Raw genomic sequence first — 25,977 nt, forward strand, 5'->3', positions numbered from 1 at the left:
GGGCTGCATGCACCTCCCAGGTCCAAGCCACTCAGGTTCAGGCACTCGGGTAGTCCTCAGAGGCGCAGACTCAGTTGGGCCTGCGTTTTGTGCTCTTCCCAGGTCCGAGCAGCTCAGGTGATGAGGTGTTTGGCGAGCGCCAATGCTGCGACTTATCGCCTCCCCGCCACTCGGTTATCTGGGTGTAAAACCGGCGCACCTTCTCAGGCAGATGTTGACCGTCCAGACCCCCAAGAAGTTGTAGTTAGCAAATAAGCCTGCTTACAGTTTTATAGATAATGTCTCTCTGGGGCTGCGATTGCCCCCTTCTGGCTCTGGCTGCGTGTCACCGGAGGGGGAAGATCTGCAGCCGGCTATCTCTGTTCAGTCCTTTGTTCCGTGCGCGGTCCTGGCGGTCTTAGGTTAGGGCTGGCTTTTCGCGTGGTAGATATCCCACAGTCTGGTTTGCTAGCCCAAATTATTTCGCTCAGATAGCGCTCAGGGTATTCAGGCCAGATTCTTACTCTCAGCGATGCAGCCCACGCCGCGCCTCCCTGCCCAGCCCCGGCTTGCTAATGGCAGATGCAGGCGTCTGCGCTGCTTCTCCTCTGGGGGAGTTACTGTAGGGCTCGCAATCTGCGAGTTTTAATTGTTTATTTATTTTTTCTCCCTGTTATGTTGCCCTCTGTGCTTCCAAAGCTCGGCACAGATTCGACAGTGAGAAGGTTTCCTGGTGTTTGGAAACTTCTCTCTTTTTAAGATTCCCTTCCTGGGACGGAACTCCGTCCCTCCCTCTTTTGTCTCTTTTTTTTTTGTTTTTAATATTTTTTCCTACCTCCTTTCGAAGAGTTGGGTTGCTTTTCTGGGTGCCTGATGTCCTCTGCCGGCATTCAGAAGTTGTTTTGTGGAATTTACTCGACGTTTAAATGCTCTTTTGATGAATTTGTGGGGGAGAAAGTGTTCTCCCCGTCCTACTCCTCCGCCATCTTGGTTCCTCCCTCGGAAGATGTAGTCTTATATACTTGTGGGAAGAAGTGAACTCCTTGTCCTGCTTTTCCACCATCTTGATTCCTTTCCTCATCCTTATTTTTCAAAGTAATTTTTTTCCTTCTTTCTCTTTTGGTGTCCAGCATCCATTATTTCTACTACTCTGCCTTTCATTCATTTGTTCTTCTGTATCATCTAATCTGCTACTGATTACTCTTAGTGTATTCTTTTAGTGTAATTTCAGTTATAATACTCTTCCACACTGTTTGATTCTTTTTTATATATATTTTCCAACTCTTTTTTTCTCATTGTATTCATTGATTCTTATCTCTAGTTCATTCGGCAACTTTATCATCATTACCTTGAAATGTTTTCATCTATATTGTTTATTGCTACTTATTTTAGTTCTTCTTTTGAGGTTTTGTCTTGTTCCTTCATTTGGAATATACTCCTCTGTCTTCTTATTTTGTCAAAATATCTGCTTATTTCTGTATATTAGCTAGGTTGGTTATGTTTTCTGATTTTGGACAATGGCTGTATGTAGGAGACATTCTATAGGGTCTGGCATCACAGTCATGTCTGGTCACCAGAGCTATAGGATACAGAATAGCCCATTATGCGGGCTGGGTTAGACCTTCTAGTAGACAGCTGGTAAGTGGGGCTGGCCCTGGACCTGTTTGACTTTCAGGCTCTGCTTCATTTGGAGCCTGGCCTGCTGGAGGGCACGAAATCTTTTCATTGCTAACTGCAGTCCCAATTGCCTTCTTAGTTCTTCATGAGTCTCTCCAAGATATAAAAATAGGTATGACCCAAAATTTTTTTTAATATTATAGCTTCTGAGCTGGATCTTTGAGCATGTTAATTTTGTGAATGCCCTTTAAGCACAGAAACTTTCCTGCAGCCCCTTTCTATTCCTCTATAAAACCCCAGTGGCCTTCAAAAACAATCTAGGGAATCTGTTTCCCAGTGAATAACTCCTAGGCTGAGGAGTCTGAAACAGGGCTCAGATCCCTATTTTCTTTAGGGCGAAACTTTGCAATAGTTATTTTACAGTACCTTCCTATATGTGGGTAATATACCTTAGAGTGTAGGTATTTACTATACTGCCCCACCTAACTATTCCCCCCCCCCCGGATTTATGTTATTGTAAATAGTTGGAATTTTGGTGTGTCCATGGGAGAAGGTGACTCCAGGATCTTCTTTCTCTGCCATCTTGACCACACCTACCACAAGACATTGTTTTCGTTTCCTTGAGACTCTTCTCTTGACCCATAGATTATTTAAAATTGTTTTATTTTGTTTACAAGTGTTTGAAGTTTTCCCATTTATAGGTTTCTAATTTGATTCTATTGTGAACACAGAAAATATTTCTTATGGTTTCAATTATTTTCAATTTCTTTAGAATTGTTATATCATTTGGGACTTAGTTTACCTAATAAGTACGTTTACATAAAGGAGTATGTTAAATCTGTATATTGTCACCCTGCTTATTTAACTTATATGCAGAGTACATCATGAGAAATGCTGGGCTGGAAGAAGCACAAGCTGGAATCAAGGTTGCCGGGAGAAATATCAATAACCTCAGATATGCAGATGACACAACCCTTATGGCAGAAAGTGAAGAGGAATTAAACAGCCTCTTGATGAAAGTGAAAAAGGAGAGTGAAAAAGTTGTCTTAAAGCTCAACATTCAGAAAACGAAGATCATGGCATCTGGTCCCATCACTTCATGGGAAATAGATGGGGAAACAGTGGAAACAGTGGGAGACTTTATCTTTTTGGGCTCCAAAATCACTGCAGATGGTGACTGCAGCCATGAAATTAAAAGATGCCTACTCCTTGGAAGAAAATTTATGACCAACCTAGATAGCATATTGAAAAGCAGAGACAATACTTTGCCAACAAAGGTCAGTCTAGTCAAGGCTATGGTTTTTCCAATGGTCATGTATGGATGCGAGAGTTGGACTGTGAAGAAAGCTGAGTGCCGAAGAATTGATGCTTTTGAGCTGTGGTGTTGGAGAAGACTCTTGAGTGTCCCTTGGACTGAAAGGAGATCCAACCAGTCCATTCTAAAGGAGATCAGCCCTGGGTGTTCTTTGGAAGGAATGATGCTAAAGCTGAAACTCCAGCACTTTGACCACCTCATGCGAAGAGTTGACTCATTGGAAAAGACTGATGGTGGGAGGGATTGGGGGCAGGAGAAAAAGGGGACGACAGAGGATGAGATGGCTGGATGGCATCACTGATTCAATGGACGTGGTTTTGAGTGAACTCTGGGAGATGGTGATGGACATGGAGGTCTGGCGTGCTGCAATTCATGGGGTTGCAAAGAGTCGGACATGACTGAGCGACTGAAGTGAACTCAACTGAACTTACCTAATATATACTCTATGAGTACATGAAAAGAATGTATTTACTATTGTTGTTGAGTAGAGTATTCTATAGATGCTGAAAAGATAGTATTGATTTTTGTTGTGTTTTATCTTCTTGTTTATTTTCCATCAATTTCAGTTAATTGAATTATTTATCATTTTTTCTTTACAGTTACTTATTCAGCCCTAGGTTTTTCCAGTGGTCATGAATGGATGTGAGAGTTGGACTGTGAAGAAAGCTGAGCACCAAAGAATTGACGCTTTGGAACTGTGGTGTTGGAGCAGACTCTTGAGAGTCCCTTGGACTGAAAGAAAATCCAACCAGTCCATACTAAAGGAGATCAGTCTTGAGTGTTCATTGGAAGGATTGATGCTGAGGCTGAAATTCCTTGGCCATCTCATGCGAAGGGTTGGCTCATTGGAAAATATCCTGATACTGGGAGGGATTGGGGGCAGGAGGAGAAGAGGATGACAGAGGATGAGATGGCTGGATGGCATCACTGACTCAATGGACATGAGTTAGAGTGAATTCCGGGAGTTGGTGATGGACAGGGAGGCCTGGCGTGCTGCAATTCGTGGGGTTGCAAAGAGTCAGACACGACTGAGAGACTGAACTGAACTGATTCAGCCCTATAATTTCTCCTCTCCTTTAGAAGTAAATGGCATAAATTTAAATCTTTTAGTACACTCCTACAGGGCGCTTAACTTTGTATTTTTGGAAGGTAGATTATTTTCTATTTTTATCTTTTTCAATGTTCTCCATTCTATTATTCAACACTTCCCCTGAGTTTTTCCTATACTAAAATAAAAATTTAGAGTTTTATATTTTTAACCTCTTTGCCAAGACTTCTTGTTTCTTTGTTGAACTTTTTTATTCTTTTAATTGTTTTACCATAATTGTTTAAGCATTTTTATAAATGTTATTTGCAGCAGTTTTATGACCAATGATTGATTGCCATTTTCATTCACTTTAAAACCTTTTTTTCCTCAGGATATTGCATTATTTTTATTGAAATGTGGATATTATACATATTGTTTTACAATGTTTTGGACCTTACATTAACCTGCTTTGATTAGCTTCTTCCAAGAATGTTTTGACAGAGAAAGGGATGGTACCATCTCCTCCATTAGGTAGAGGACATATGTAAATGTTCTTATTTTGGCCTCTGTTGACAACTGGAAGAGATGTCTGATTATGACTTTTATGTGGAAGTTGGAGTTTCAGCTCTCTACTCAGCTTCCATTTGTACCTCCCTGTCTGGGATGATACCGCATATGGCTACCCCATGCTTCAACGCCCGAGGCCAGGGGCGGTGGTCAGGAGGCCCAAACCACATCCAAGGTGCAATGGCTGTGTGGGTGCAGGAGGGCCTAGAGGAGCTATCTCACATTGAAGGTCAGGAAGAGTGGCAGTGAAGAGATACCCCTCATCCAAGGTAAGGAACAGTGGCTGCGCTTTGCTGGAGTAGCCGTGAAGAGATACTCCACGCCCAAGATAAGAGAAATCCAAGTAAGACAGTAGGTGTTGCAAGAGGGCATCAGAGGGCAGACACACTGAAACCATACTCACAGAAAACTAGTCAATCTAATCACAGTAGGACCACAGCCTTGTCTAACTCAATGAAACTAAGCCATGCCCTTGGGGCAACCCAAGATGGGCGGGTCATGGTGGAGAGATCTGACAGAATGTGGTCCACTGGAGAAGGGAATGGCAGAACACTTCAGTATTCTTGCCTTGAGATCCTCATGAACAGTATGAAAAGGCAAAATGATAGGATACTGAAAGAGGAACTCCCCAGGTCATTAGGGGTCCAATATGCTACTGGAGATCAGTGGAGAAATCACTCCAGAAAGAATGAAGGGATGGAGCCAAAGCAAAAACAATACCCAGCTGTGGATATGACTGGTGATAGAAGCAAGGTCCGATGCTGTAAAGAGCAATATTGCATAGGAACCTGGAATGTCAGGTCCATGAATCAAGGCAAATTGGAAGTGGTCAAACAGGAGATGGCAAGAGTGAATGTTGGCATTCTAGGAATCAGCAAACTAAAATGGACTGGAGTAGGTGAATTTAACTCAGATGACCATTATATCAACTACTGTGGGCAGGAATCCCTCAGAAGAAATGGAGTAGCCATCATGGTCAACAAAAGAGTCCGAAATGCAGTACTTGGATGCAACCTCAAAAACGACAGAATGATCTCTGTTCGTTTCCAAGGCAAACCATTCAATATCACAGTAATCCAAGTCTATGCCCCAACCAGTAATGCTGAAGAAGCTGAAGTTGAACGGTTCTATGAAGACCTACAAGACCTTTGAGAACTAACACCCAAAAAAGATGTCCTTTTCATTCTAGGGGACTGGAATGCAAAAGTAGGAAGTCAAGAAACACCTGGAGTAACAGGAAAATTTGGCCTTGGATTACGGAATGAAACTCTAATAGAGTTTTGCCAAGAAAATGCACAGGTCACAGCAAACACCCTCTTCCAACAACACAACAGAAGACTCTACACATGGACATCACCAGATGGTCAATACCGAAATCAGATTGATTATATTCTTTGCGGCCAAAGATGGACAAGCTCTATACAGTCAACAAAAACAAGGCCAAGAGCTGACTGTGGCTCAGACCATGAACTCCTTATTGCCAAATTCAGACTTAAATTGAAAAAAGTAGGGAAAATCACTAGACCATTCAGGTATGACCTAAATCAAATCCCTTATGATTATACAGTGGAAGTGAGAAGTAGATTTAAGGGCCTAGATCTGATAGATAGAGTGCCTGATGAACTATGGGATGAGGTTCGTGACATTGTACAAGAAACAGGGGTCAAGACCATCCCCATGGAAAAGAAACACAAAAAAGCAAAATGGCTGTCTGGGGAGGCCTTAAAAATATCTGTGAAAATAAGAGAAGTAAAAAGCAAACGAGAAAAGGAAAGATAAAAGCATCTGAATGCTGAGTTCCAAAGAATAGCAAGAAGATATAAGAAAGCCTTCCTCAGTGATCAATGCAAAGAAATACACGAAAATAACAGAATGGGAAAGACTAGAGATCTCTTCAAGAAAATTAGAGATACCAAGGGGATATTTCATGCAAAGATGGGCTCAATAAAGGACCTAAATGGTATGAACCTAACAGAAGCAGAAGATATTAAAAAGAGATGGCAAGAATACACAGAAGAACTGTACAAAAAAAGATCTTCATGACTCAGATAATCACGATGGTGTGATCACTGACCTAGAGCCAGATATCCTAGAATGTGAAGTCAAGTGGGCCTTAGAAAGCATCACTACAAACAAAGCTAGTGGAGATGATGGAATTACAATTGAGTTATTCCAAATCCTGAAAGATGATGCTGTGAAAGTGCTGCACTCAATATGCCAGCAAATTTGGAAAACTCAGCAGTGGCCACAGGACTGGAAAAGGTCAGTTTCCATTCCAATCCCCAAGAAAGGCAATGCCAAAGAATGCTCAAGCTACCACACAATTGCACTCCTCTCACATGATAGTAAAGTAATGCTCAAAATTCTCCAAGCCAGGCTTCAGCAATACCTGAACCATGAACTTCCTGATGTTCAAGCTGGTTTTAAAAAAGGCAGAGGAACCAGAGATCAAATTGCCAATATCTGCTGGATCATGGAAAAAGCAAGTGAATTCCAGAAAAACATCTATTTCTGCTTTATTGACTATGCCAAAGCCTTTGACTGTGTGGATCACAATAAACTGTGGAAAATTCTGAAAGAGATGGGAATACCATACCACCTGACCTGCCTCTTGAGAAATCTGTTTGCAGGTCAGGAAGAAACAGTTAGAACTGGACATGGAGCAATAGACTGGTTCCAAATAGGAAAAGGAGTTCGTCAAGGCTGTATATTATCACCCTGCTTATTTAACTTATATGCAGAGTACAACATGAGAAATGCTGGGCTGGAAGAAACACAAACTGGAATCAAGATTGCCGGGAGAAATATCAATAACCTCAGATATGCAGATGATACCACCCTTAGGGCAGAAAGTGAAGAGGAACTAAAAAGCCTCTTGATGAAAGTGAAAGTGGAGAGTGAAAAAGTTGGCTTAAACTCAACAATCAGAAAACGAAGATCATGGCATCCAGTTCCATCACTCCATGGGAAATATATGGGGAAACAGTGGAAACAGTGTCAAACTTTATTTTTTGGGGTCTCCAAAATCACTGCAGATGGTGACTGCAGCCATGAAATTAAAAGATGCTTACTCCTTGGAAGGAAAGTTATGACAAACCTAGAAAGCATATTGAAAAGCAGAGACATTACTTTGCCAACAAAGGTTCCTCTAGTCAAGGCTATGGTTTTTCCTGTGGTCATGTATGGATGTGAGAGTTGGACTGTGAAGAAGGCTGAGCACTGAAGAATTGATGCTTTTGAACTGTGGTGCTGGAAAAGACTCTTGAGAGTCACTTGGACTGCAAGGAGATCCAACCAGTCCATTCTGAAGGAGATCAGCCCTGGGATTTCTTTGGAGGGAATGATGCTAAAGCTGAAACTCCAGTATTTTGGCCGCCTCATGCGAAGAGTTGACTCATTGGAAAAGAATTTGATGCTGGGAGGGATTGGGGGCAAGAGGAGAAGGGTACGACAGAGGATGAGATGGCTGGATGGCATCACTGACTCGATGGAGGTGAGTCTGTGTGAACTCCGGGAGTTGGTGATGGACAGGGAGGCCTGGCGTGCTGTGATTTCTGGGGTCGTGAAGAGTCGGACACGACTGAGCGACTGAACTGAACTGAACTGAACTCTCTGGGATGATTAGGAGAGTCTTTTAGTACTTCCCATAGTGATGCGGTAAAATGTTGACCCCCTTCTAGGCTTCTTTGAGATTTCCTTTCATTAATATTACTTGAGGATGGAAGTCCATGTTTCCCACATGATTTCCACTGGCAGTTCTTTGTGGGTGAGGGTACATACTATTGCCCAGTAGACACGAAAATCCAGGCTTCTTCCTTGCCTTTTCTGACATCACCCAACTTATAGACTGAGGCACCTCATTACTCTTTGGTGAGTGTGTAGATTTATGTTTCCCAATTGGCATTTGCTGACATGGATGTGTGTGAAGTCACAGGTTTTCTGTGTTATTGGCTGGAGTAGGACCGTGATTGTCTAAAGATGTATTGTCTTGTTATTCTATCTTTTCCCTGGTCTTTGGTCTAGAGACAGAAGACTTTTGTTGGAGTTTTATTTGTCTACACCCATTAGAGTATATAATGTTAAGGTTTCTCCAATACCCAACTTTGGATATATAAGAAGAAAACCCAGATAACTCATCACCATGTCACTTTTAAGGTCACAGTCTCTAGCTAGTCTACCATTTCTCCAACTTTCAGAGTATGTTTTATGTTGTTACTGTCTTCATCTGTATAACACCACAATTTTTTTTGTATGTTTTCTTGAATAAATAGAAAGGTAGGTTCACTACATCTTGAGAGAAGCAGAATTTGTCTCATCTTGTAGTTTTCACTCCACTTTAGAACATTTTAGTTCTTGTATTGAGATGTATTTTAAATCTTGCTATCAGTTTTTTAACGCCCAAGAATTATTTCTTCTTACTATGAATATCACAAATTTATAATATACTAATTTTAAATTTTATAGATAAAAATTCTTTAGGCCAGAACACTGGAGTGGGTAGCCTTTCCCTTCTCCAGCAGATCTTCCCAGCCCAAGAATTAAACTGCAGTCTCCTGCATTGCAGGCAGATTTGTTACCAACTGAACTATCAGGGAAAGCCAAAATATAAATATGCCAATATTTATTTTATTATGCTACTTTTAGAATTTATAATAAATCTACTCTTGAACAACAAACTTTGCACCATGCAGGTACACTTCTATGCAGATTTTTAAAGAATAAGTATACTGTTAGCCCACTATATCTGTGTGTTCTGCATCCACAGTTCAACCAACTGCATATTACAAATGTATTACATGATCTGTGGTTGGTTCAATCTGAGGATATTGAACCAGTAGATGTAGAATCTATGGCTTTAGAAGACTAGCTATTGGACTTGAGCCAGTCAACATTGGATCCTGGAATCAATTCCCTGAAGATAATGAAGGCTGACTATGTCATTTTTTATATCCCTGAGGACAACTTTATTTTAAATGTCTTACCTATGACATATTTTATACAAATTGGATTTTGGCTTTAATATTTTAAGATAAAGATATGTGCTGGATGTCTTGTGGTTCCAAACTTTCTCTTCATATTTAAGTTGAGACCATTAAACAGGAGTCCTTTGCCCACAGATAGAACTTATTAACAAAGAGATCTGTTTCCTAAAGTCTGAATACATATCTTCTCAATTGAAATAATCAGACTTCAGAGAGGAAAACAATCTTAATATTCTGCTTTTGGTATAAATTATTACTTTGACTGCTATAATTTGGTGAACCAAGTGGTATACAAATCTCTTAATCTTGGAATATATTATGAAATATGTAAATGAGTGTATCTGTGTGTCTTTTTTTTTTTTCCAAGTCTCCTGCAAAATATTCACATTGAACTAAACCTGGAATTGTAGCCAAACTGGAAGCTCTGATTTTCTTTTGCAGGGAGTAAAATCACATTTTGCTTTATCAATATTTTACTCTAACAATGGAAGACTAGGACAGAAAATCAACACACTTTGCTAGTAGTCCTCGAGCACACTAATTTCTTCCCATTTTAGATTATCTGTATTGACAGCTGGCACACTGTATTTACTTTCCATATTTCCTGGTTTCAATTCAGCTTTCTAGAGCATGCTAGGCTAGCCAGCAGCCACTTCCAATGTCCAAATATTGTACTTTAATTTCTTCTCTTATCTTCATATTTTACCATGGGGTTGTTCAGTGTGAAGTTATATACAATGGTATTGTGAGAATGGCATTTCAAAGTAAACTGGATGTTCAAACAAACAAACAAGAAAATTGCTCCTTCATTTCACTTTCTCTTCTCAGTTTTTTAATTGTAGGATTATCCAGTATTTTGAAGAACTGTACATTAAAAAAAAAAAAGTAAGTGCATTGTTTTGGTTTTTATAAAATAACAGATATGTTAAGAACAGAAGTACAACTTTTGTCTCATTCAGCTTTGACTTGGCTTCTTCTACTCTTTCTCTAAGACCATGAACTATCAGTATTCCTATAGTGTCTCTTGCTTGAATTTCTTATTTTTGTATTTATCACTGAAATTTTTATCTCAACTGGCAGCAGATTGTTTTATTCCAACTCTGCCTTCTAACAGACACATAAATAGCAATTCCAAGCAATTCCAATCTTTTGGCTTTCTTAGAATTCATAATCAGAACTTCTCAAGCTCCAAATACCAGGAGGTTCTGTGTTCAACATGTATATGGATGCTTGACCATTTCTTCCTGTCAGAGAATAAGAGATTTAAAGAGCTCAACTACCCCTCACATGATTTTCCCTTCAGATAGAATTTTTTAAAATTCTTTGAAAATCCTAAGTCTCTGCTTTGAAATGTTGCAAGTATTGAAGGGAGTAGTGCTGACCTCACTATTACTATTACATCCCTTACATAAATTTTGTTTCAACCAAATGAAAGAATACACCTTTGTTGTATAAATACTTTGAGTAGTTTTGAAAATGGCTTTTTAAAAAGAAAAAGTGTACAGACATCAACACTTCCGTGTGTGATATAAATAACCCCCCTTGTCATAATTCCTTCTCCCCTAATGAGAACACACATGCAGTGATCTCTTTTTAGATAGAATTGTATTGTATTAATACCCTATAATTATTAGCTATCTCTCAAATCATCAAAGTTTGTATTTCTGGGTTGATTTTTTTAATAGCTACATTTCAATGTATTTTTTTTTTTAATTTATGAGGGCCCCAGTATACTTAAAAGACCATAATATACATTGTGGAAAATCTGGAAAGCTACTTTATTTTACCATTCTGTATGTTATTTCATTATTCAGTTTCTAATCCTTAATTGTGACCTAATGAACCTAAAGGAGTTTCATTCTCAACAAAAAACACCAACTTATTCATATACTAAACTGTTCTCCCACTTTTACTTTGCTTCTCTTCCTGACTAATAATATAGTATGCAATATCATCTAATTTATTAGAATTTTAATTTTTCCTTAGGTGATAGGTTTTAGCTTTTAGTGTGCATCTTGCATTTTGCTAAATTTAATTCTTAGTATTTATTGTTTTGATATTTATAGGCTGAGTTGTTTTCTTTCGTTTTTGGCATGTTCATTGTAAATGTACTTTTATACAAGTTAATTTATATATTGACATTATATCCTTGAAAACTTGACAAACTAATATCAGTTCTAATTATTTTTAAGGAGTGTGTATTTCTGAAGATTTTTTTAAATGCAAGATCACAACATTTGTGAATAGAGAGAGTTTCACATCCCCACTTCATTGTTCTCAATCAACATGCTATTTCTTCCTTCCTTTTGACAAATAACTCATATAAACCTCTAGTGAAATGTTGGGAGACAGTGTAGTAAATGGAATACTGCTTTTATTCTTAGTCTTTGGAGAAAATATTTAGTCTTTCACCAACATGATTGATGATAGCTGTGTTTTGCTTTTTTTTTTTTTTTTTGTAGATGCCCTTTATCAAGCCGAGGAAAGGCTATTTGGTTCCTAATTTTGTTGATGGCATATTAAAATTCCAAGTTTTTTGAAATACATTTTCTATGTCTCTTGAGATTATCATGTCATTGAATTCTGTTATTATGTTATATTACATGGATTATTTTAATATAGGCAAACTTCTTTATATTCCTAATATAAAACACATTTGTCATGGTTTGTAACCTCTTTTTATATGTACTACATTTTTTATTTAAATATAGTTGATTTGAATTATTATATTAGTTTTCAGGTATACAACATACTGATTCAATATTTTTACACATTGTACTCTGTTTAAAATTATTGTAAAATAATAGCTATGTGTCACTTTCTGTACAATATACTTTTGTTGTTTGTATACTTATACAGAATCGTTTGAATTTTTGTTAGTATTCTGTTAAAAAAAATTACAGAAGGTGTATTAATCTGTAATTCTTTCCTGTGTGTGTGTGTTTTTGTCATTCAGTTATGTTTGACTCTTTGCAACCCTATGGATTGTAACTCACCAGTCTCGTCTTGTTCAATGAATTCTCCAGGCAAGAATACTGGAGTAGGTTGCCATGCCCTTCTCCAGGGGATCTTCCAACCCAGGGACTGAACCCAGGTCTCCTGCATTGCAGGCAGGTTCTTTACCCTCTGAGCCACTAGGAATGTGTTTATTCTGATTTGATATCAAAAAGATGCTGAATAATAAAATATGTTGGAGAGTGTTCATTCATCTTCTACTTTTGAAAGAGTTTCTGAAGAATTACAGTTTTTTTAAACAATGTTTGGGGGATTTCACCACTAAAGCCATGTAGTCCTGAACTTTTCTTTTTGGTAACTTTTGCAATTACTAATTCAATCTTTTAATATTTTGTAAGCATTTAAAATTTTGTAATTATTCCTGAGTTTTGGTAACTAGTGTCTTTCTGAGAATTTTCCATTTTACTTAGATCATCTAATCTTTATTTAATATAATCTTTCCTGTAAAATGCTTTTGATGTCTCATAGAAAATCTTTCATTCTTGATTTTAGTAAATTGAATTCATCATTTTTATAGTCATTCTAAATAAAGTTTTGTCAATATTATTTTTCAAATAACAAAATGCTAGTTTTCTTGGATTTCCTGTATTATTTTTATTCACTCATTTCAGATTGCTTTCCAGTTTTCATTGTGATATTTTATTTGAAATATTTCTTATTTATCAGTGGACTTTCAGTTTTTTTAATCTTTACAAAGTATAAACTTTTCTTATTTTGATTTTCTCTATTGTATTTCTATGCTTTCATTTATTTGTTTTACTTCTCATCATTATTTTATTTGATTGATAATAGTAATCATCATTATTCCAAATAATCTCCTTGTTTTAGTTTCATAAAGAGAAATATTAGGTCATTAATTTGGAATCCTTTTTCTGTTTTAATATAGGCATTTACATCTATATCAAAACATTTTCCCTCCAAGTATTATTCTGTATCCATCCCACAGGTTTTATATTTGTGATTTGTTTTTCATTCAATTTAAAGCATTTTCTGCTTCCATTTGTTATTTTTTTTAATTTTATTTTATTTTGAAACTTTACAAATTGTATTAGTTTTACCAAATATCAAAATGAATCCACCACAGGTATACATGTGTTCCCCATCCTGAACCCTCCTCCCTCCTCCCTCCCCATACCATCCCATTTGTTATTTTATTCAGACTCATTTCTTACTTACAAGTGTTTTGGCAATTTGTACAAATTTTTGTTTGTGCATATCCCACTTTTTCCTTATTGATTATTAATCTCATTATTTTATAAAGAACGTATTCTTATATTCCCTTAAAGAACATAAATTCATTAAATTTATGAATTACTGTCTGGCTTGGAATACAATCTGGCCTGAAGAAAGTTTTAAGTGTACTTGAAAAGAATTTCTATTCTGTTGGTGTGGCGTGTTTGATAAGGTGTTTATTAGGCCTGGTTTTTCAAGTGTTCTATTATATATACATATGTGTGTGTGTGTGTGTGTGTGTGTGTGTGTGTGTGTGCATGTGTGTGTGTGTATGTGTGTGTGTATAAAATTTCCATTTACAAGTTTTGTCCATTATTGAAGGTCAGGTATTGATGTTGCTAATGATTTTTGTTGACTTATGTATTTCTTTATCCAGTTCTGTCATTTGTTAATCTTCATATATTTTAAGACTCTGCTGTTAGCTTCATATGTGTTTATAGTCTACCTTCACATTGCACTAACATATTTTACTATTATAGACATTAAATATTATTACCTTTACTTACAATTCTTGTCTTAAAATCTAATTTATCTGATAGTTACTCCTGTTTTAAGTACCATTTATATTGCACATCTTTCCCAATTTGTACCAGACTTATTGTGCCGTTAAATCTAAATTATGTCTCTCACATATAATATATAATTTGACTACTTTTTAAAAAATTATCTACAGTACCAATCTGTGTTTAATTGGAATGCTTACTCAGTTTAGAAGACATGCAAGTACACATAGGTTAAAGTTTACATCTCATTTTTAGCTATATGTTTCCTGTGTCTTATTTTTGTTTCTCTATTTTTTTCATCTGTTTCCACTTTTTCTTAAATATATGTAATATTCTTAAATATATGTATTTCTTAAATATAAATAAAAATATATGCAACTCTCTTTTTAAACATTTATTTTCAGTTATTTTCTTATTGGCTTCTGTTTTCAGTACAATGAAGAGATTAATTTAAAATAATATATTTGGATTCATATTACCTTAATTTGAAAACTTTTTCTCTCCTTCACACACTAATATCACAAAAATTAAGTGTACATTAAATATACATTTAGAAGAGGAGTGAAGAATACACAGAACTATACAAAAAATATCTAAATGAACCAGATAACCATGATGGTGTTACCACTCACCTAGAGCCAGAAATCTTGGAATGTGAAGCAAGTGAATCTTAGGAGGCATCATCATGAACTAAGTTGGTGGAGGTGATGGAATTCCAGCTGAGCTATTTCAAATCCTTAAAGATGATGCTGTGAAAGTGTGGCACTCAACATGCCAGCAAATTTGGAAAACTCAGTAGTGGCCACAGGACTGGAAAAAGTCAGTTTTCATTCCAATCCCAAAGAAGGGCAATGTCAAATATTGTTCAAACTACTGCAAAATTGCATTCATTTTACATGCTAGCAAAGAAATGTTCAAAACCTTCCAAGCTAGGCTTCAACATTATGTGAGCTGAGAACGTCCAGTTGTACAAGCTAGATTTAGAAAAAGCACAGGAGCCAGAGTTCAAATTTCCAACATTCATTGGATCATAGAAAAAGCAAGGAAATTACAGAAAAACATCTACATATGCTTCATTGACTATGCTAAAGCCTTTGACTGTGTGGATTCACAGCAAACTGTAGGAAATTCTTCAAGAGATGGGAATACCAGATCACTTTACCTGCCTCCTGTGAAATCTGTATGAAGGTTAAGAAGCAAAACTGAGAACTGGTCATGGAACAACAGACTGGTTCCAAAGTGGGAAAGGAGTATATCAAGGTTGTATATTGTCACCTTGTTATTTAACTTACATATAGAATACATCATACTAAATGCCTAGATGGAAGAATCACAAGCTGGAATCAAGATTACCAAGAAAAATATCAATAACCTCAGGTATGCAGATGACAACACCCTTATGGCAGAAAGCAAAGAGGAACTAAACAGCCCCTTGATGAGAGTCAAAGAGGAGAGTGAAAAACCTGGCTTAAAACTCAACATTCAAAAAAACTAAGATAATGGCATCTGGTCCCATCACTTCATGGGAAATAGATGGGTAAACAATGGAAACAGGGGCAGACTTTATCTTTTGTTTGTTTTTTTTTTTTGGGGGGGGGGGGTGGGTGGGGAGGCTCCAAAGTCACTGCATATGGTGACTACAGCCATGGAATTAAAAGACACTTCCTCCTTGGAAGGAAAGTTATGACAAACCTAGACAGTATATTAAAAAGCAGAGACATCACTTTGCTGAAAAAGGTCTGTACCAGTTAAATCCAGATTTTTCTAGTAGTCTTGTAAGGATGGACCATACAACTATCTCTTATAAGAGTTGGACCATAAAGAAGACTGAAGGCTGAAGAACTGATGCTTTTGAAATGTGATGTTGGAGAAGACTCTTGAGAGTCCCTTGGACTGCAAGAAGATCCAACCAGTCCATCCTAAAGGAAATCAGTCCTAAATGTTTATTGGAAGGACTGATGCTGAAGCTGAAACTCCAATACTTCGGCCACCTGATGGGAAGAGGTGACTAATTAGAAATGGCCCTGATGCTGGGAAACATAGAAAGCAGGAGGAGAAGGGGGAAGGCAGAGGGTGAGATGGTTGAATGGCATCACCAACTCAATGAGCATGAGTTTGAGCGAGCTCTAGGAGATTGTGAGGGGCAGTGCAGCCTGACATGCTTCAGTCCTTGGGGTGGCAAAGAGTCAAACATGACTGAACGACTGAATACCAGAAAAATGTCCATTGGCATAGTTTTAAATTTTATGCTTCACAAAGTGTTAGCTTTAGAAAGGTATGCATAAAAAGAAGCTTCAGAATTATAGTATCTGTTAAATCCACATATTTAATTTTCTCTCTATATATACTGATTTCTCTTTTTCTTTTTTTTTTTTGCTTCCTCTTTGAATTCAAGATTGTTTTTAGCCTAAAGAATCTCAATATTTTGTGGAGGACATGTCTAATAGCAACATATATCCAGATTTTTAAACTTGCAAATTTATTAAATCCCAAGTATATTTTTGAAAATTAGGTTTTAGTGAATTCTAATTGGAGAAGGAAATGGCAACCCACTCCAGTGTTCTTGCATGGAGAATCCCAGGGACGGGGAAGCCTAGTGGGCTCCCGTCTATGGGGTCGCACAGAGTCAGACACGACTGAAGTGACTTAGCATATAAATATATATGTATATATATTTACATATACAAATATATGTGTGTGTGCTAAATCCTTCAGTAGTGTTCACCTCTGTGAACCTATGGACTAGAGACTTCCAAGCTCCTCTATCCATGTGATGCTCCAGGCAAGAATACTGAAGTAGGTTGTCATGCCCTCCTCCAGAGGATCTTGCTTATCCTGGGATCAAACCTGCATCTCTTACATTTCCTGTATTGGCAGGGGGTGTCTTTACCACTATATATATATATATATATATATATATATATATATATATATATTAGGTCTTTGTTGATTTTCCCCATTTGGTGACACATTATATTAATACTTTCCGTTCATCCATTATACATGATTAAATAAACACATCAAACCAAAAAACTTTACACTTATTTATCACTTCAGTTCAGTCACTCAGTCATGTCTGACTCTTTGCAACCCCATGAATCGCAGCACGCCAGGCCGCCCTGTCCATCACCAACTCCCGGATTTCACTCACACTCACATCCATTGAGTCAGTGATGCCATCCAGCCATCTCATCCTCTGTCGTACCCTTCTCCTCCTGCCCCCAATCCCTCCCAGCATCAGAGTCTTTTCCAATGAGTCAACTCTTCGCATGAGGTGGCCAAAGTACTGGAGTTTCAGCTTTAGCATCATTCCTTCCAAAGAAATCCCAGGGCTGATCTCCTTCAGAATGGACTCGTTGGATCTCCTTGCAGTCCAAGGGACTCTCAAGAGTCTTCTCTAACACCGCAGTTCAAAAGCATCAATTCTTCGGAGCTCAGCTTTCTTCACAGTCCAACTCTCACATCCATACATGACCACTGGAAAAACCATAGCCTTGACTAGACGGACCTTTGTTGGCAAAATAATGTCTCTGCTTTTTAGTAGGCTATCTAGGTTGGTCATAACTTTTCTTCCAAGTAGTAAGCATCTTTTAATTTCATGGCTGTAGTCACCATCTGCAGTGATTTTGGAGCCCAAAATAAAAAAGTCTGACACTGTTTCCACTGTTTCCCCATCTATTTCCCATGAAGTGATGGGACCAGATGCCATGATCTTCGTTTTCTGAATGTTGAGCTTTAAGCCAACTTGTTCACTCTCCTCTTCCACTTTCATCAAGAGGCTTTTTAGTTCCTCTTCACTTTCTGCCATAAGGGTGGTGTCATCTGCATATCTGAGGTTATTGTTATTTCTCCCGGCAATCTTGATTCCAACTTGTGCTTCTTCCAGCCCTGCATTTCTCATGATGTACTCTGCATAGAAATTAAATAAGCAGGGTGACAATATACAGCCTTGACGTACTCCTTTTCCTATTTGGAACCAGTCTGTTGTTCCATGTCCAGTTCTAACTGTTGCTTCCTGACCTGCATATAGGTTTCTCAAGAGGCAGGTCAGGTGGTCTGGTATGCCCACCTCTGTCAGAATTTTCCACAGTTTATTTTGATCCACACAGTCAAAGGCTTTGGGATAGTCAAATTTATTTATAATAGCTATTTAAAAATATTTTTAATAAATCCAATATCTCAGCTACTTCAGTGACAGTTTTTATTGAGTTCTGTTTTTCCTATATATGAGCAGTACTTTAATGTTCCTTTGCATGCATCATAATTTTTAATTAAAATCATTATTTTTACATATAATGTGAAAGTTTTGAAAATCTTATTTTCCTTTTCTCTCTGGGATTTTTCCTAGAGTTTATTTATTTTTGGTGTTGTTAGTGTCTGTTTAGTTATTCTCCTTCAGTAATTCTGTTTACTCTATATTTTTTGTTGTATGTGGACACTGAGGTGTTTTTAGTTAATTTGGTGAACAGTAAACAATTGTAAAGATATCTATTTGAGGGCTTTGGATCAATAAGTCTTCTGACCTTTATAAAGGGGTTGTGTATATATTTTGAAGCACATCTATTATTATCTCATAGTGGGGCTCTGACTTAAATTTCACTCCCTGCCTTCACAGAAACTCATGGTTACGTAGGATTGAAAGGACAGATCTTTTTCAGATCTTTCTCAGCAACACACACAACCCACATGTAAGTGACTTTTGAGATTACAGGAATATATTAAAGTATTTTTAAAGCTCCCTGTAGGTACCTCATGCCTCATATTTTCCTTTTAAGTTTATTATTATTATTATTATCCTGTTATTTGTCCCAAATTCCATCACTATTTCAGCAGCTGTGATATTTAAAAATTTAAACCAATTATTTTCAATAAATATCCTGGAGATAAGGCAGTCACACAGAGTGAGCTCTGAGTTTAACCAATTAAAAGGAGGCCCTGAGAAATGTAGGTTGCTGCTGATCAAGTAAAATGGTGAAACTTGACTAAGCATGGAATTTTTTTGGTAGCTACAAGCATGTTATATCTGCTGCAGTGGCTGCTAGCTGCCAGTAACCCAAATTCCATAGCTATAATAGTACTAGTTTTCAAGTACCGCAGAGATCAGAAAAGGACGATAGTAATAGAACAAGTTAGATACATCAAAAATATAAATTTTTACCAATGTTCCATTACCTTTCTTGAATAGGTGAATATTTAGTTTTTGCAAGACATTGCTAATTCCCAGAATTTTATAAAAGTTGTTTCCACAATTTTATTGGTGTTCTTATAGTTCTTACAAAACATTAAAAAATTGGGGAGTACTTATCCTGCCATTCCGGAAACTGACATCCCAAGAAAAATATTTTGTATACCATCATGTGTTTTCTAAAATTTATTCTAGAAAAATATACTAAAAAGAATCTTGATCTTTTTTACCACATTTAAAATTTTGGATCTTGTCCCAGGCCTTCTTACTCTAGCACTGCTCCCAGAAGAGGCCATCACGTCATAGAAAAGTAGAGCTAGCTCAAAAACAAGGCTTTAGCCTTTCAGAGTCCAGTCTCATTCTTAACTAAAGTGCAAAGTACTGTTGTCGTTGGAAGAAAGCTAGCTGCTTTAGGGCTTTGCTCCAGGACTTTGATCCCCAAGCTTGCTATCAGGGCAGTCACTGCCATTGAGTCTGAGAGAAACCCAAGCTCACATTGAGCTTCAGCTCTAGCCTCTTTGACTCCAATCATATGCCCCTGAAAGGCAGTTGCCACCAGAGCTTGCCAGAAGAGAAGGCAGTAGTGATCATTACAGGTTCAGTTTTCCTACTAAAACCACTGGGTACGTGCAGACTGTATAGAGATATTCCTACAGAAAAACACACTTTCATGACTGGGTTAGTTAACTTTTTAATTTCAATGAGACAAAAAGATAAATTCAACAACATGAGAAGACAGAGGAATATGTTACAAATAAAAGACCTAGTTAAAATTCCAGAAAAAAAAAAAAAGAAGAAAAAACTACAAAACCAACCAGAGAACAAGTAACAAAATGGCAATAAGTAGATAATTTTCGATGATCACTTTAAATGTAAATGGACTGTGTGTGTGTGCTCAGTCACTCAGTAATGCCTGATTCTTTGCAACCCCAAAGACTGTAGCCCTCCAGCTTCCTTTGTCCATGGAATTCTATAGGTAAGAATACTAGAGGGTGTTGCCATTCTCTTCTCCAGAGGACCCAGGGATAGAACTCAGATCTATTGTGTCTCCTGCATTGGCAGGAGGATTCTTTACAAGTTGTGCCACCTGGGAAGACCAGATGGACTAAAAGCTTCAATCAAATAATTTAGAATGGACAATCAGATTAAAAAATATAATAAGACCCAACAATACAATGCCTATGAGATTCTCTTCAGCACTAAGTACACTGAAAGTTAAGGAATGAAAAAAGATATTCTACTACATGTAAACAAAAGGAAATTTGGTGTAGCAATAGTCATAACAGAGAAAACAAACTTAAAATCTCTAAGAAAAGGCAAAGAATGACATCCTGTAAAAACTTGCAAATGTAGGAGCACCTAAATACAATCTAAATATTAAAAGACATAATGGGAGAATTAACAGCAATATAAAAGCTAGTAAGGAACATTAACACACCACTGGCATCAATAGACACCTCATCCAGGTAGAAAATCAATAAGGAAACAGCAGTTTTAAGTGACACATTGGATGAGAAGAACTTAACAGATATCTACTGAACATTGCATCCAAAATCAATAAAATGCACTTTTTTTCAAAGGCACATGTAACATTCTCCAGGACAGATCACATACAAGGCCATAAAAATTTCAATAAATTTAAAAGATTGAAATTATATCCAGCATCTTCTCTGACCACAATGATTTGAAACTGAAATTCAATTTCATGAAGAAAAATAAGAACAACACAAACATTTGGAGACTATAGAATATACAGCTAAAGAATCAAAGGATCAATAAAGAAATCAAATTAGAAACCAGAAATGCTTTCAAAATGCATAAAAAATAGAAATACACCTTTCAAAATCTATACTATACAGCAAAACCAATTCTAGGAGAAAATTTTATAGCAGTACAGGCCTACTTCAAGAAACTTGAAATATCTCAAGCAAACAACACAAATATATAGAGGAATTAGAAAAAAAGAGCAAATAAAGCCCAAAGGAAGGGGGGAAATAATAAAATCAGAGCAGAAATAAATAAAATAGAGACAGGGAAAAAGAAAATTCTAATGAAGTTAAGTTCTATTTTTTGAAAATATAAACAAGCTGTTAATTCTTCAAGCAGACTCTTTAGGAAAAAAAGAAAGAGAGAAGACTTAAATAAAATTAGGAATGCAACAGAAGCTACAACCAATACTAGACAGATAACAAAGAATTATAAGAGAGTTCTCTAAACAGTTTTATATCAATGAATGGACAACCTAGGAAAAGGGATTGCTTTTTAGAAGATTATAATCCTTCAAAATTGAATCAAGATGAAATAGATAATATGAACAGAGCAATTACTAGTACTGAAATTGAATCAGTAATCTAAGAACTTCCAAGAAACAAATGCCCAGGACCAGATGGCTTTCAGGGCAATTCTATCTAAATGTTCAAAAAATAAAAAAGGAAGGGACACATCTAAACTCATTTTAGTACAATCACCCTTATAGCAAAACTAGACAAAACACACACACAAATAAATGAAAGTTATATCTCTCATGAACATAGATGCAGAAATCCTTAAAAAGTATTAGCAAAGTGAATTCAGCAATACATAAAAGGACTATACATCATAATTAAAGGGAGTTTATTCCAGAGATGAAAGGATGGATCCATATCCATAAATAAATCAAATATTACATACCACATTAAAAATGAAGAATAAAAAAATCACATAATCATCTCAATAGATGTTGAAAGAGCATTTGACAAGATTAAACATCCAATCATGATGGGGGGAAAAAAAGAACAAAAAACCTCTCAAAATTCAGTATAGAGGGAACATATATCAACATAGCAAAGTCAGTTTATGACAAACTCACATTCAACATTAGTCTTGAAGGTGAAAACCTGAAAACTTTTCCCCTAACGCAGGAACAAAAAAGTGTGCCAACTCTCACCACTTATCTTTTGCATAGTGTAGACATTCCTAGTCACTGCAGTCAAACTTAGTAAACAAATACAAGACATTTAAATTGGAAAGAAGAAATAAAACAGTCAGCATTTGCAAATGATATATAGTATACATAGAAAAACTTAATCTACCAAAAAAACATTATAACTAATAAATTCAATGTTACAGGATACAAAAATAATATGCAGAAATATGTTGCTTTTTTATACATTAACTAAAGGAGAAATCAAGTAAACATTCCCATTTATAATTACATCAAACAGAACAAAATACTTAGAAACAAATTTATATAAGTGTGTGAAAGACCTACACTCTGAAAACTAATGCCATGCAAGAAAAATATAGAAAATAATACAAATAAATGGAAAAACAACTTATATTCATGGACTAGAAGAATTTATATGATTAAACTACCCATACTGTTCCATGTAATCCGCAGATTTTATGCAATCCCTATAAAATACCCAAGACATCTTTTACAGAACTAGAATAAGTAACATTTGTATGGAACCAAAAAAGACCCCAGATAGACAAAACAATCTTGGGGGGGCGGGGGGTGGGGAGAAAGAAGAAGAAGGAAAAAAAAAGAAAAAGAACCAAACTAGAGATACTTATTTTCCCTGATCTCAAACTGCAATACAAATCTATGGTAATCAAAAGAATATGGTACTGGCACAATAACAGATACATAGGTCAAGGAAACAGAATAGAGGATGCAGAAATAAATTGATATACGTATGATTAACTAACCTATGATGAAGGAAGTAAGAATTTCCAATAGAAAAAAGGCAATCTCTTTCATAAGCAGTGTTGGGAAAACTGGGCAACCACATGTGAAAGAGTAAAGCTATATTATTTTATTAATACATATATAAAAATAAACAATATGAATTAAAGACTTAAATTGAAAACCTAATATCACAAAAGCCCTGTTAGAAAGTACAGAGAGTGCACTCTTTGACATCAATTTTAGCAATATTTTTTTTATCTGTCTCTTCAGGCAAGGGAAACAAAGGCAAACAAACAATTTTTTTAATAGAAATAAACAAATGAAGAAAAATAAGAAAAATGAAATAAAAATAAGCAAAATAAAAATAAACAAATAAAAATAATCTTAATCTTAAAAGTTTTTGCATAGAGTGGGGAACTATCAACAAAAAGAAATGCAAAGTACTGAATAAGAAAAGATATTTGCAAACAACATGTTCAATAAAGGGTTAATATTCAAAATATATTAAGATCTCACTCAATAAGACATACAGATGGCCGACAGGCACATGAAAAGCTTCTCAACATCAATAGTCAACAGGGAAATGCAAATAAAAACCTCAAGGAGTTATCATCTCACACCTGCCAGCATGCATCTTGTGTGCTAATTCACTTCAATCATGTTGGACTCATTGCGACCCCATGGACTATAGTTTGCCAGACTCCTCTGTCCTGGGATTATCCAGGCAAGAATACTGGAGTGGGTTGCTGTGTCCTCCTCCAGGGAATCTTCCCAATCCAGGGATCAAGCCCACATCTCTTTCATCTCCTGCATTGGCAGACATGTTCTTTATCACTAGCACTACCTGGAATGGCTATCGTCAATAGTACAAGAAATAACAAGTGTTAGTAAGGATTTGGAGAAAAGAGATCCGTGATGTAGTTTTAGTCGGAATGTATATTGTCACAGCCATTGAGGAAAAAAAAATGGAGGTTTCTGAAAAAAATGATAATAGATATCCAGCATTACAACCATACAGTTCAGCAATTCATCTTCTGGGTATTCATCTTAACATAGTATAAACTCTAATTTGAAAAACATATGCACTCCATTTTTTACAGCAACATTTTAAAAATAGCCAAGGCAGGAAAGAAACCTAAATGTTCCATGAGTATACAAATGGAAAAAGAAAATGTGAGAAAAATATAATGGAATACTACTCAAGTATTGTGGTGGTGGTGGTTTAGTTGCTAAATTGTGTCTGATTCTTGCAACCCCATGGACTGTAGCCCTACAAGTTCCTCTGTTCATGGGATTCTCCAGGCAAGAACACTAGAGTGGATTGCCATTTCCTTCTCCAGGATATCTTCCCCACTCAGGAATCGAACCTGGGTCTCCTGCATTGCAGGCAGATTATTTACCAACTGAGCTACAAGGGAAGCCACTTAACCATAGGAAGAATGAAATATCACCATTTGTGAAAAATGGATGGATGTGAAGGGTATTAAGAAATAAGTCAGATAGGGAAAAAGAAATAATGGATATTTTCAATTATATTAACACATAAAACAATAAATAAATAGAACAGAAACAGACTCACAGATATAGAGAATAATTATTGGTTACCAAAGGGAAATTGACAAAATGGGTGAAGGAAGTTAAGAGGTAAATACTACTACCTAGGTATGCAATAAGTTAGTTATAAGGATGTAATTTATGACACGGGGAGTATGATCAATATTTTTTAATACCACTGTGTGAAGCACAGTCTATAAAATATTGAATCCCTGTACTATGTAATTGAAGCTAATATTACATTACAATATCTTAAGTCTGCTATGCTTCAATTAAAAACATTGGCTTCTAACAATTAAGGACCAGGCTATTCAGACCAACTCCGATTTTGAAGAAAAACAAAACAAAAGTAACACAATAATTCACCAAATAATGAACTCAGAACAATTTGGATAACAAAGTGATAGACCGTATATAAACAATGCATAAGAGAGATTGGGAAAAACATTACAATGCAATATGATTTTATTCTGTTGTTTGACCTAATTATCTACTGTTTCACAAAGTTTGGGCATCTGAAGAGCTGAATATATATATTTTGCCTTAGTCTTAGGATCCATTCTTTCCAAAATGAGAATTCAGAGTCTGATTCAGGATGTCATCTACACTTCAGGAGTATTAATAAAGCTGAAAGAGAAAAAATACCCTCATAAAATCAGCTTTAAAAAATTAAATTTATTGTTAGTATCAAGATTTTCCATTGCTAGTCACCATAACTATGATACAAAACAAAATCAAATCATCTATCCAAGAAGATATGGTGATACTGTGATCATCACAGCCTCAAATATTTTACAAATATTTATTATTAAAATCCTGTATTAAAAAAAGGGTCATCAAAAGTCATAAAATAATAATTCAAAAGTAAAAATAAAATTGGCAAAAAAATATTACTAAAGATCCTAAAAAGAAGTTTTCAGACATGGGATTTTTAAATTTCTTTGCTTAATATTGTAAGTAAATTTTAAACACAGATTTTTTGCAGAAAAATGGAAATATGAAAGGAACCAAAAAGATATGTAAAAATTTTTTGAAGTGTCATACTGAAATCCAGAGCACCAAAACTAGTCTAACTACAGGTTAGATGAAGTTTAAAAGAGATAACTAGAAGATAAGCCAGAACAAAGTGTATAAATTAAAATTAAAGAATATAAGTACATTGCAAAAAGCATTAACATGTCATTAGAACTGAAGTAAAAAAGCTAGTGGGATGAAAGCAGTAGTTTGCTGGTAAAACTCAAGGAAACATGAAAACGTCCTGATTTTCTAGTACTTGCTAAGTTCATCACTCTAGTGTTCTCACCATGGTTAATAAAACACTATCAGGTTT

Source organism: Bos indicus, chromosome 9, assembly GCF_029378745.1.
Source record: "Bos indicus isolate NIAB-ARS_2022 breed Sahiwal x Tharparkar chromosome 9, NIAB-ARS_B.indTharparkar_mat_pri_1.0, whole genome shotgun sequence".
In the NCBI taxonomy this organism is placed as follows: domain Eukaryota; kingdom Metazoa; phylum Chordata; class Mammalia; order Artiodactyla; family Bovidae; genus Bos; species Bos indicus.